Source organism: Thunnus albacares, chromosome 14, assembly GCF_914725855.1.
Source record: "Thunnus albacares chromosome 14, fThuAlb1.1, whole genome shotgun sequence".
Taxonomy (NCBI): domain Eukaryota; kingdom Metazoa; phylum Chordata; class Actinopteri; order Scombriformes; family Scombridae; genus Thunnus; species Thunnus albacares.
The window spans coordinates 30,055,001-30,067,895 of NC_058119.1; positions in this window are offsets into that span (position 1 = coordinate 30,055,001).

Here is a 12,895-nt window from a genome sequence, read left to right on the forward strand (position 1 = left end):
AACCCTAACCCTAAACCTAACCCTAACCCTAAACCTAACCCTAACCCTAAACCCTAACCCTAACCTTAAACCTAACCCTAACCCTAAACCTAACCCTAACCCTAAACCTAAACCTAACCCTAAACCTAACCCTAAACCTAACCCTAAACCTAATCCTAACCCTAAACCCTAACCCTAACCTTAAACCTAACCCTAACCCTAAACCTAACCCTAAACCCTAACCCTAACCTTAAACCTAACCCTAACCCTAAACCTAAACCTAACCCTAAACCTAATCCTAACCCTAAACCCTAACCCTAATCTTAAACCTAACCCTAACCCTAAACCTAACCCTAAACCCTAACCCTAACCTTAAACCTAACCCTAACCCTAAACCTAAACCTAACCCTAAACCTAACCCTAACCTTAACCCTGGGTGAATTTGCATCTAATCGCATCTTTCCATTGACTTGACTGTATGTAATCGCACCGCCTCTAAAATTCACATTGCATGCTGTCTGAACACACAGTCACTGAAATGAGTGAGCATTATTGGGATGCAATCCACACCGTTGTTTAGAGCTCGAATTCTGGAGCATTTTATATGTTTGGCAATTAGTTTTAGAAATGCGACAGATGTAACAGAGGTGGATGTGGTTTCAAAGGACGGATCCTTCCAGCAGCTTGTGCGCTGCCGACATCTTTATAACTGGGAATTTTGTGTAAGAGTCCTGACACACTTGTCAGGTTTCCATCCAAATATTACACACATTTTACCCTCATTTCAAGAAAAGTGGCAAAAGAAAATGTGAAATAATGCTTGTTTCCATCCATTTGTCCGCCGGTTGTGTGAATATTAGCAAATAAATAGTTGGTGGTGTTAATTCTCCAGTTGGTGCAATTAAAATGTTGCAGAAGAAGAGGACACAACAAGGTCATAAAAAGAGTTAAAGCTCAAACGATTGAAAAGCATGTTGAAAACATGATGGAAAGATGACATTTGTGTTTGTTTCATGTATTAATTTGAGGAACGTTACAGTCTCCTCATACAACACAGGAACTAAACACACAGACACAAAGAGCCGCGAGGCAGGTAGCACCTCAGTTGATGGATAGAGGTCAGAGGTCACTGGGGCAGGAACTAGAGAGCAGCCAGGAATGAAGGGCGGTGTGTGTGTGTGTGTGTGTGTGTGTGTCAGGTCTTGCATGCGCTATAGTCCAGGTATGTGTGTGTGGGCGGAGTTCAGGTGTTCATTCACAAACTCCATCTGACATGTCCGACACATTCCACAGAGCGCACACACACACACACACACACACACACATGAACACACACACTCAGATCCATCTACATTGCAGATGCAAACATTTCCAAAGGAACTAAACACTGAAATTTGTTCTCTGCAGAGTGAGAATATTTAAAAATACCTGCAATGCAATATCTTGTATATTCTAATATAAAAGCATTTTGTTTGAATTCCCTCTGGTTCATTCTTCCACATATCACATTGTGTAGCAGTCAGCACTTTTCCCACCATAAAGTCTATTCTCCTTTCTACTTAAATAATCTGGTGATTTTCTGTATTGCTACATTGGACATGTTCCTTCATTATGTAGAGTTTGGTCTCGTTAGTTTGTTTAAAATGGCTCCAAAGACTAATAGTTATGTAGCACAACAAGCTAGTGAAGCTTCACTCCTGAGGTTTACTATCTTATCACTGTTATTAGTCTTTTCTAAACAAACTAACATGACCAAACTCTTCATGATGAAGATGATGATGAAGGAACATGTCACCCAGTGCAGCGGTGTGGCTCACTGACGTGTTTTTAATACTTTTTAAACAACAATGGAGGAATAAGATATATCAGGCTCTGGATACACACACACACAATACTTGTTAGTAAATCAGATCATTGTTGGTTTGGATCCAAACATGAGGTTTGTTGACAAGAAGAAAAATATAGAAAATCACCAGAATTATTAATTTACTGTCACTGCTCAGTTCATGGTCTCAGGTTTTTACTAAAGGTAAACTGAAACAACTTCTCAGATTAAAAGGGACTTTCTCAAAGAAGAGAGTACTGAAATTTAGAGGATGTAGTTGATTTTGTTTGTGTTGAGGTGGATGTTTTGTAAAAGTCATATAAGTCATATGATATTAGTAGGGATTTGTGATATTATTTTGAAGTATTTCTGAATTAAAATTTCCACCATTATTGGAGGTTTTGTAACAAAGGGACACAAGGGAGGAAAATACTCAGTAAATAACAAAAAACGTTAAAGGCATGTATGCTAAATACACTGTGTGTGTGTGTGTGTGTGTGTGTGTGTGTGTGTGTCCTGGTCGGGGGTGGAGCACAGATAACTCACCAGTGGCAGGTTGCTTCCTACTGTAAATGATAAATGGATTAGGGAGGAGAGGGAGGAGGACACACTGCTGAGAGAGAGAGAGAGAGAGAGAGAGAGACGGGTACATGGAGGTTTCTCTGTCTTCATCAGGCTAAAGAGCCTCTCCAGACAAACTTTAAGACAGAAGCTAAGTTTGCCTGGATACAACTAACCTTCAAGTTGTATTTTTGGCGGTCAATGTGTCACAGCTTGAAACACCAGAGAATTAGCTTTCAGCAAAGCTGGCATATGATTATGATACGTAAGCTAACTAACTGCGTCTACAAACAAACATTTATCTAACGCTATCAATGTTTCATGGCTGAAACCGTGCAAACATCAGTCTGAGTCGGATTTCTTTACAGTCGATACAAAATTTTTAAAAAGCTTTCATGCCGATGGAGATGTTCGCTTGTTAATACAACCCACACAACAAAAAAACATTAGCTTTAGATACTTACGCATCCAGAAGTGAGAACACTACATTAGCATCTAGTTTAAGTCTCTCTTTTCATGCTCTGCATCTCCCAAACACCAAACCTGTTAATCCTTGTTTTAGCAGAGAACTCAGCAGAGAACACAGTTCGAGACCACCTCAAAACCGAAACCAATGTCCGCTTCCCGTTTCAACTGACAAAAGCGCGTGTTTTTAGCGAGACGTCAGGACATTTGCAGCCATTTTTCTGGCGAGAAAACTGTCTTTTTTTAGTGAGACATCGGCCGTTTTTATTTTATTTTTTATTTTTATTTGAACCCAAACCACGATCTTCTCCCTAACCCTAACCAAGTGGTCTTTATGCCTAAACCTAACCAGACCTTAACCACAGCGTTGTCACATCATAAAACATCATTATTCAATGGGTAGAAATGTTAATATGCTACGTTTGTAGAAATGTTGATATGATGCGTATTTCACGTGTTGAAACGTTGATATTCGACATTTCTGTGGTTTGCAGAAACATTAAATGCCAACGTTTTTCTTCTGGCGACTGGGTTGGTTTGAATCACGTCCTCTATAACCTCCGCTAGATGGCGGACGGGGCGGAGTTACGGACCGTACTTTGACCACACAGAGCGGGAATAACAACAGAAGGGCTGCAGGCAGCACAGTATGGCTGAGAGTGATAATACTGCTCAGTGACACCACCTCACATCAGATATTCATTTGATCATTAGTCAATGTCTGAAATCTTAATTAATGCACCTTTAATTAAACTCTAGTTTGTCATTTATACAAAATACTTAAATGGTTTTCAGTGCTGTATCAGCTCATCTGCTGCAGTGCTGGTTTGAATATGTCACCGTGTAAATACAGTGAACTAAAGGCATCACCGTTTCACAGGTGTGATGGTAACAAAGGCCTGTATTTTTCCAATATTTTGTTATTTTATTTCTATTAATTACTATAAGAATATAATTGATAGATGAAACAACAGGATTAGAGATATGGCAAAAATGACTCTTTTGATGTAAACTATACTAGTTTTCTTCAGGGGCCAAATATGTTTGCTGAAGGACCAGATTCGGCCCACGGGCCACTATTTGCCAGGATGTGTACCACTTTTTCCATCGCTTCAACTTTGACTGTCGCTCTATTAATTATTAATATTCCCAAAAAAGTAGTGGATGGAAACTTTAATTGATTTTGGTTAAAATGTGCGTGACATTGGGATGGACACCTGACTACTGAGCCTTCTGTACCGACTGTTTATCAGAATCAGAATCAGCTTTATTGGCCAAGTATGTTTACGGACACAAGGAATTTGACTCCACAAGGACAACAAGGCTGAACAGAGATAAACATATGAATATTATGTAGGAGCAAGTAGATGAAAAAATAGATACTGCATATACATATAGAAACAACTAATGGAGAACAACATACAGTGTCTATGAACAGGTTCCGTAGATTTTAAAGGTGTGTAAGAGTGCAAAGAGCGCATTTATCTTCATTTATCTGTAAATCATTACAACCTGCTCTCCCTCCACAGCTGCCCCAAAGACACAACCAGAAACTCATTTTGAAAGAGGACGTTTCATGAAATAAAAACATTAATTAAAGACATTAATACTGTGACATTGAACTTTTGCAGTAACAGACTGCTGCAGAAAGACTGTTGACATTGTTGGAACTGAACTCTTAACACGATTTAACGAAGTTTGTCCTCTCAAAAAAAAAACGACGTGTGACTTTTAACACAACTGTGTTTCTTTCTGAGGACACACACACACACACACACACACCTGAATCATACTCCCACCCAAACTCAAACCGCAGGGGAAAATACTTACCTTGTGGTTCAGTGCGAACGTCATCTCAGCTCGTAAACTTTACACACACACCTTAGCTGATCCCAGTCGCTACTGATTAGAGTCTTTGCAACACCCAGTGTGTGTGTGTGTGTGCGTGTGTGTGTGTGTGTGTGTGATGTGTAATCGTAGCCTGAGGACACATCTCTGCTACCAAAGCCATGTGTGTGTGTTTGTGTAACAGGTGGTCTCGCTGTGTGTGACTGCAGGCCTGGATGGACACTCTTCCTTCACATAAAGGACACTTCCTCTCTCCTTTGTTTACTCCCTCATCAGAGTAAACAAAGAAAGCTGCCTCCGACACACACACACACACTCAACTCGGCAGTGGAGTGGTCATTTCCCTCCGTCAGGTATGTCAGCCCCGAGGCCACAGCAGAGGGTCAGCGACACTGCAAGTGTTTGGTGGCAAAGATGTCCCACGATCTGGGAGGCACAAGTCGTTGTATCGAGGGTTGGTGTCTGAATCTGAAACCTTTCAAATCCTTTATCAAACCTACTTATGTTCAACAGTCAACATTTGTATTTATGGTATGTGCAGGTATCATGATCAAGTAACATTAAACTTGGTGAAATATTGCAACAATAGTGCAACTCAGTGTGAGTCCTGGAGCAGCAGTTGAGCCAACGGCAGACATCAAAGCTACTGTAAGTCTTCAAGTCTTCTTAACGGAGCAATAATTTCCAAAATGACCACCAGCACACTTATTAGAGGACCTGAATTTAGAGATTGAGACCATGAGAGAGACCAAGAGAGGGGACGATCATAGTTACAGTTTTCAAAAAACTGTCCCGACTTGTGGTTTGAAACAGGAAACAATCAGCGTCTGCTGTGAAAAAGTCCTCTGTCGGGTTAAAGCCTCCATCCACCCTCCTCCTCTCAACGAGGAAATCTGTCCACATATATACGTCATCTGAACTGCTCCACTGCTCCGGGTCAGAATCACTACGACCACTAGATGGCATCTGTCACTCAAACGTATCTATAGGTCTGACATTATGACTCATTCTCAGAAAATGAGCTGTGGAGATGTTGGATTACTTATTTCAAGCCAGCTCTTAAATCTGCATCTAAAAAAAAAAAACATGCATAAAAATCATCTGGTTCTGTGCTTCAACTTTAGCAAACAGCTTTGCACATCTGCACATGTTGGGGATGTTTACCTTTTGATTTTACAGTTAATACATAAAGAGTTTGTCTGTGTACGAAAGACTCGACTCGCTGACTCCAGAAAACAGGCGTCTCTTTAAAAAGCAGAACAGTAGCCCTTGTTTCACGGCAGAGGTCGCGACCCCTGGCCCCGGCCCGAACCCGATACCCCGGCCTGCTGGCTCGGCGGGGCGCTCCGCCTGAAAGATAAGGAAGTGGACCACCGGTAGTGCTGGTGTTACCCCTCACCTCAGCGCTGCCCCGGGGGTCAAACCCAGCACGCCTCACCTTCCTCACCTTCCTCACCTTCCTCACCTTCTCCTCTGCCTTCTGTCTTCATATCTGAGTTTCTGCATTCACATCTTGCGTTCATTGTTTAAACATTTGATGTTTATTTGGTTCTGATGTTGCATCAGTTGGATCTTTTTCTAATCCTTTTATGTTCGAGTCCTTCTCACAGTTTACACCAACACATCATGAAATGAGGGATGAAATAAATAAATCCTGTTTGAAACTGAATTTACTTTTATAGTGTTATTGATGTTGAAATGTCATGCAGCAAACTTCTTGACTTGTCCAGACGGGATATATGGAAATAACAGCAGACAGTGAGCAAGAAAAACAACAATTTTATTTACTCTTTTTTCTTATTGTTTTAATATAGTTACACACTGAAACAGGAAAAAACTAAATAGCCGTTTTGTCTTGAAGACGTCTCAAAGTCGTCACTCTTTCATGCAAAGACCAGATCAGATACAGATCGCAGGTCAATGCCAGGTCAAAATAAGGTCTTCAAGCACTTACTTTGCCTTTTTGGACAATAATGGAGGTCTACAGCACAGAGCAATGAGATATATCAGGCTTTGGACAAGAAGAAAAATATAGAAAATATTCAGAATCAGCCAGCGATACGTTTAGTCATATGTGATATAATTTCTCAGAAACAGGGTTGGTGATTGTTGGGTGAAAATACCAGAACATCATCAAAAGCAAAAGTCCTCACGTTGAACTGAGGAGACACGAAATGAACAAAAACGCCCCGACAGGTCAACACACACACACACACACACACACACACACACACTCTCTCCCTGGAGGGAGCAGCTGATGACAGGTAGCGACTCAGACAAGGAGAAAGGAGGAGAGAATCAAAGGGACGAGGAGGAGGAGGAGGAGGAGGAGGAGGAGGAGGAGGTGAAGTGTGTGTGGGGGGGTGGACCACTGTGTGTGTGTGTGTGTGTGTGTGTGTGTGTGTGTGTGTGTATGCAGGCATATGTGGATTCAAAAGATCTATCAAAAACATCAGTTGTCAGGAAAGTTGTTAAGAAAGAGAAAATCATCTTCACGTGTTTCACGTTCGACTTTAAAGACTTATTTTAAAATGATCAATATCACCTGCAGAAACCAATATTGATAGTTGATCTAAGTATTTCAGTCAAATATATCTTTTGGGGATTCTGGTCATAAAAACAATAAAAGTCTGTCAGTAAAAATCTGCACATCTGTACGTCTTATGGCAGGATGATGTGTGTGATTTTATGGTTGATCTTTTTCCTGATCAGATTTTATGTTTGTTTGGTTTCTGATTCTTTTTGAAAACCTCATTTATCATTCAGCAAAATGTTTTTTAAAATTTTTTTTTTATCACATCTTTAACTGTCTGTGATGCTGGAATTTGGGTTGAAACTTTTTTTCTCCATAATCTTTATCATCTATCTTGTTCTTGACATCCATAAACCTGTCAGTGATACTTCTCCTGTTACGAGCAGATTGTAGTGATAATATCGACCCTACCAGCTCTCCATACATATTCTGCAAACTAGGAAACTAACACATCCTCAATTTTTGGAAAGCTTTGCACGACTTTGGTTACATTTTTCACTCTTTTAAGGGCCACAATCAAATTAAATCAGACAGAATTATGCAAAAATGTTGGATTTTGTGTCTCCTGACTGCTAAAAAATGACCATGCTCCGACTTTTCTGCACTAAAAGAATACATCTACATGATGACAGATCGATAAAATCAAACATAATACATCTATACGACAGCCCACATTACCTCGTTATCACCCCTGTCTTGCACTTCTCTTTCCTTCCTCCCTCATTCATCTTCTCTCGTCTCCGGGGAGCGAGTGAAAACTTTCTCTCTCTTCCCTCCTGCTGCTCGGCTGCTCATTGGAGTGTTGGGTTTCCAGGAAAGACGGTGTAAAATATCCGACCGCCGCTTCCGTTGTAAATTGACAGCTGCTCCCCTGACTGGCAGCTCTTTAACAGGACAGGAAGTCTGCGTCCACCCAGCTGCAGGTCATGGACCGAAAAAAAAGCTTTTGAAATGTGGAGCTCTTTCAATTCACGCCGAGGAATTCTTCATTTCTACTAACTGATGCTCCTTTTCTCAATGATTGCAGGAAAACCTCCAAAATCTTTTTCAGATCTCTTCTAAAGTACAAACCATTTTCTCCAGTATCCATCCTTATCTCTAAAATACAGAGCTTCTGCTTCAATCTTGGCAAACTTTTTGTTTTGTCTGGCTCATGAGCAATTATACAGTATGCATTTGTTTGTGCACATTTGATTTTTGTCTTTTTTTATTCTGCATTTCCAGCTCTATATTTATCTACTGGGATATCTTTGCATGATTTCCAGTTAAAAACTCCTTATTTATCTTCTACTGGTCCTTTATGCAGCCCCTCAGTTCAGCCTCTGTCTGAAACAGGCCGTTTTAGCTCCTGTCTCTTTAAGACCCCGCCTCCTGATGAGCCCACTCTGTTCTGATTGGTCAGCTTTCAGGAAGCTTCCTCCGGCTCCGGAGGCTACGTAAACAAACTATAGTAGCAGGATTTCACTTCTTTTTCTCCTTCTTTACTCCAAATGTCAACTTCTCAGATCCATCCGTACATGTTGGAGCTGAACAACACATGGAAACACCTTAGCAACCACCTTAGCAACCACCTTAGCAACCAAGGCTACAGTACAGACGGATGTTTATGGGCATGTGTGATGAGCCAACGTCAGCTTGTCAGCAAGATAGAAAAAAAAACGTTGCAAACGAGACGATCAGGGCAGGTTGAAGCCCTGACTTTTGACTTGCAGGCAGCATTTCTACATACAAGAAAACCAGAAAAGTGTAATATGCCTTTAAGTTTATTATAATTATTATAATTTAGTTTGAAACGTGCTACAATTTTACTAAAGATGGATGTTCTTGTTGCTCTGGACAGCAGCTGCTCTGGCTGACGATGCTGGAAAAATATGAGCAGTGGATAAACTTTTTACACAATATCCTGTTACACAGAAAAGTCTCCATCTATCTAAATAAATCTAAGTCTGTTTTCCTCTGGCGTAATCTCCACAGGCAGCTGCTTAAATCACATTAATCTCCAGATGTTTATATGCTGTGAACTTATTAATGGTACCTGTATTGATTGATCAAGGCCCCTCAGTGCCACTGTGACCTTTCTGGTTTCACTACAGGCAGCAAGCAGGGACATGAGATCAATGAATCAATTAAACAAACAAAAACAACACTGGTTTCTTCTTGTAAACTCCTCGTGGAGCCACTGTGGAGCTATTTTTTGTCGAGTAAATCCCTGCTGTCATCAGGAGCTGCTTCTTAAAACAGTGACGGCCAAACAGAGTCGGTGTGGATCAAACAGAATGAGTAGTGTTTCGCTTTTGATGTGGATTCCCAGTAAGGCATTAAATTAAGGAGCATGATTTTCAAACACACCACTGAGAACACTGAGGTTTCTGAATTATTCTGAGAAAGAGGGACATTTTTCTGGAAAGACATGCTGCTGTAGAGAAACTCAAATGTCATATTTCAATGCTCCTGGTGCAGAAGTCGGCTAATAGTGTCTGCAGGGAAGGGAACTTTTTTATGCTTGTTTGATGTTTAATTCGCCACCGTTACAGTTATAAAACTCTCCAACCAGATAAATCTGCATGTCCCGATGCCACCTGACATGACAGAGAAAATGTTTTTGCAACTTGTACGTGTATGTTTCCAAAATCTATATGTCATGCAGAATCACTAGAAGACTTTCATCAAGTCTTGAGGCATTTTAAAAAAAAATAAATTCTTGAATGAATGAAAGTGGAGTTAAATTTCCTCTCTGTGTAGAAAATGTCAACAAAAAGGTGATGGATGCAGGTCACTTGTAGAAGAAGACAGAACATGTGCATGCAAAACAGAAAGAGGGACATGCATAAGTGTTGGTGATTGTGTGTGTGTGTGTGTGTGTGTGTGTGTGTGTGTGTCAGCCTCAGGTAGCAGGAGGTGAAGCTGAAGCAGATTTTAGCACCTGTCAGACTCTGTCGGCATCAAACCTGAGGAGACACCCCTGACCCAGAGAGGCACGCAGCTACGCTAATTACACACACACACACACACACACACATACACACATGCGCACACACACACACACTCCGGCTGATCTGCAGCCTGATAAAATGGCCGACACCTCCACCACACGGCTGAGTTCTCCTGCTGTGAGGAGAGTGGCGCTCGTCTGGAGGAGTTTGAGGATTTTTCCTGATGTGAGACGACATTTTATGGAGAACAACTAAATTATAAAGAAAAACTGTAAAGGATAACCAACGAGCAGCCGGCAGTCGGGAGGTCAAAGGTCACAAGGTGCAGACGGTAGATGAAAACTGGTATTTTAAGGTTCTTACTTTAAAAGACTTCACAGTTTTTCAAGTCTGTCTTAAAACTGTTTAAAACATTTTTTCTCTAAAAACAGCTCTGAGTGCTCCTCACTAAATAAAGACAAAATGAAATATTTAGTCAAAAATCAGAACAAACATATAAGAATAAAACACACTTCACTCTTTTTAAGTTTTTTTTTTTGTTATGCTGTTGTTGTTTTGTTTGTTTGTGTGTGTTTGTTCACATTGTTTTGAGTCTTTTCCACCATTTCGTCCTCTGGGTCGCCTGCTGCTCTGAGGAGGTCTGCTTCTTCTGGAGGTCTTTGATTTGCAGATCTTCCAGTCTTTTTCTCAGCCTTTCTAGCTCTTCCTGTTTCTTCTGACTTAAAATTTCTCCAATCTCCCTGACCTCCTTTAAAGTGTCCTCCATGCAGCTCGTCTCCTCTTTCAGCTGTTGCAGTTTCTGGTGTTCAGCCATTGTTTTTTTCAACTTTGCTTCTTTGTTTATCTCTCCCAGGTAGAGCTGATTCACCACTGCACATTGTTCTTCGAGTATCTTCGCCTTTAACCTCGCCTGGCAGCACTCCTCTTTGACCCTGGCAGCCATGGCTCTCAGCTGGGCCAGTAGGTGGCTGTCTGCCTTCTGCTGTAGAGTTAGTTTACACCTCTCTTTGTAGAGCAGTTCGACCCTCCTGTGAAGGGCGAGCTCCTCTTTCCTCTGGGCCTCTGCTGCCTCGTTACTTTCTTCCGAGAGGTCCTGGTAGATCTTCTCCAGGCGCTTCAATTCACTGCCTGACTCCATCGCATCAACAGCGTTTTGGTCAGTTTGCTACTAGACTCGAGGCTGAACACCTGACTGCTGCATTGAAAGGAGGAAGAGACCCTGTTGTTGTTGACTGGTGGTTTAATTTGGTGTTACAACAGGATCTATTCACTTGAGATAAAGGCTATGATGTCATAGTTTTGATCAAAGCACATTCCAGAGTGTCATCACACACACACACACACACACAGATTAACGGACAGGTTCACAATTATTCAAGTGTGTCTGAAAACAACAGTCGAATGAACAGTGAAACCTGTTTTTTCTTGCTGTAATCATTCCTCTTGTTCATACTGACCATTAGAAGATCCCTTCATAATGACCTTATAATGGAAGTGATGGAGGACAAAATCCACAGTCAAAAATGTGCAAAAATGTATTTAAAAGTTTATCTAAAGCTAATGAGTCAAATTGTCTCTATTGTCTCTTGTCCGTCTGCTTCCCTGTTAAAATGAATAATGGAAGCTGACTGAGGAGGATAAATATACACCGGTATATTACCTCTATAGCTCACCTTAACCTAACTAACCCATGACTGCATGTAATCTTTGAACGCAGGTCCCAAGACACCAGCAGAAAATTAAAAAACAACTCCAAAATCTTAATTAAACATTGATCTGACAAACATAAAATACAATTTTAGAGATTTTTTTTTTTTTTTTAATTTTATTTGATAGGGACAATGCAATTTAACATAGTTCCAATACAGAGCATGAAACTGATGTGCTGCACACAGAGTTTATAGCTAATTGCTAATTTTCAACTCTTGTCCCTAGTTTAGCTTTACATACATATACAGTGTAATTAAAATATACAGCTTTCATCATCATAAAAACCACAGTGCACTACAGATATGAGAGTACAATAAAATACACATACTGAATTACATTGATTGTGATGTACAGTTTGAAAAAAAAATACAAAATTAACAATACAATTACCTAAAAATGGGTTTGCTTTTAGCCAGCACTTAACCTTTGTTGTAAAAGATTTTATATCTGAAATTAATTTGATTTGATTAATGTGTTCCAGAGTTGACAGCCCTGTATGGAGAAGGCTGATTGTCCAAATTTAGATCTACAATATGGTATTTATGGTATTTTACAGTTGCCATTCACCGTGCTGCTAGTTACTCTGGTACTGTCTTGTCTTTGTATATATCCAGTATATATCCAGAACGAGGCTTGGGGGGCTAAACTACATTTGAAAACTAATTGAAGAAAACAAAAATGAGTAAAGCTCTCAAAACTAAGTAGATTGTATTTTTTCAGTATGTGACAGTGATGCCACGAACAGGTTTTTTGTCCATTATTTTTAGTGCCTGATTGTATGAGGATGTGAGTTTTCTATTTTCATTTTTTATATGGAAAATTGAAGTGATAAGCGTTACACAGACCCTCTGTGTCTTTATCGCTCTGAAACTTCCTCGTGATTCCTAATAAGAGGTTTTTAGGTTAGTATGTCGATCCAAAATCATTCTTGCCAATTATGTATCGTTCCAAGTTTGCTCTTTTAAAACATAGCCAGGCGCCCATGATACCGTCAGCATGTTTCACCGCCGTATAAAGTAAACACAGTGTACCGGCTCATCT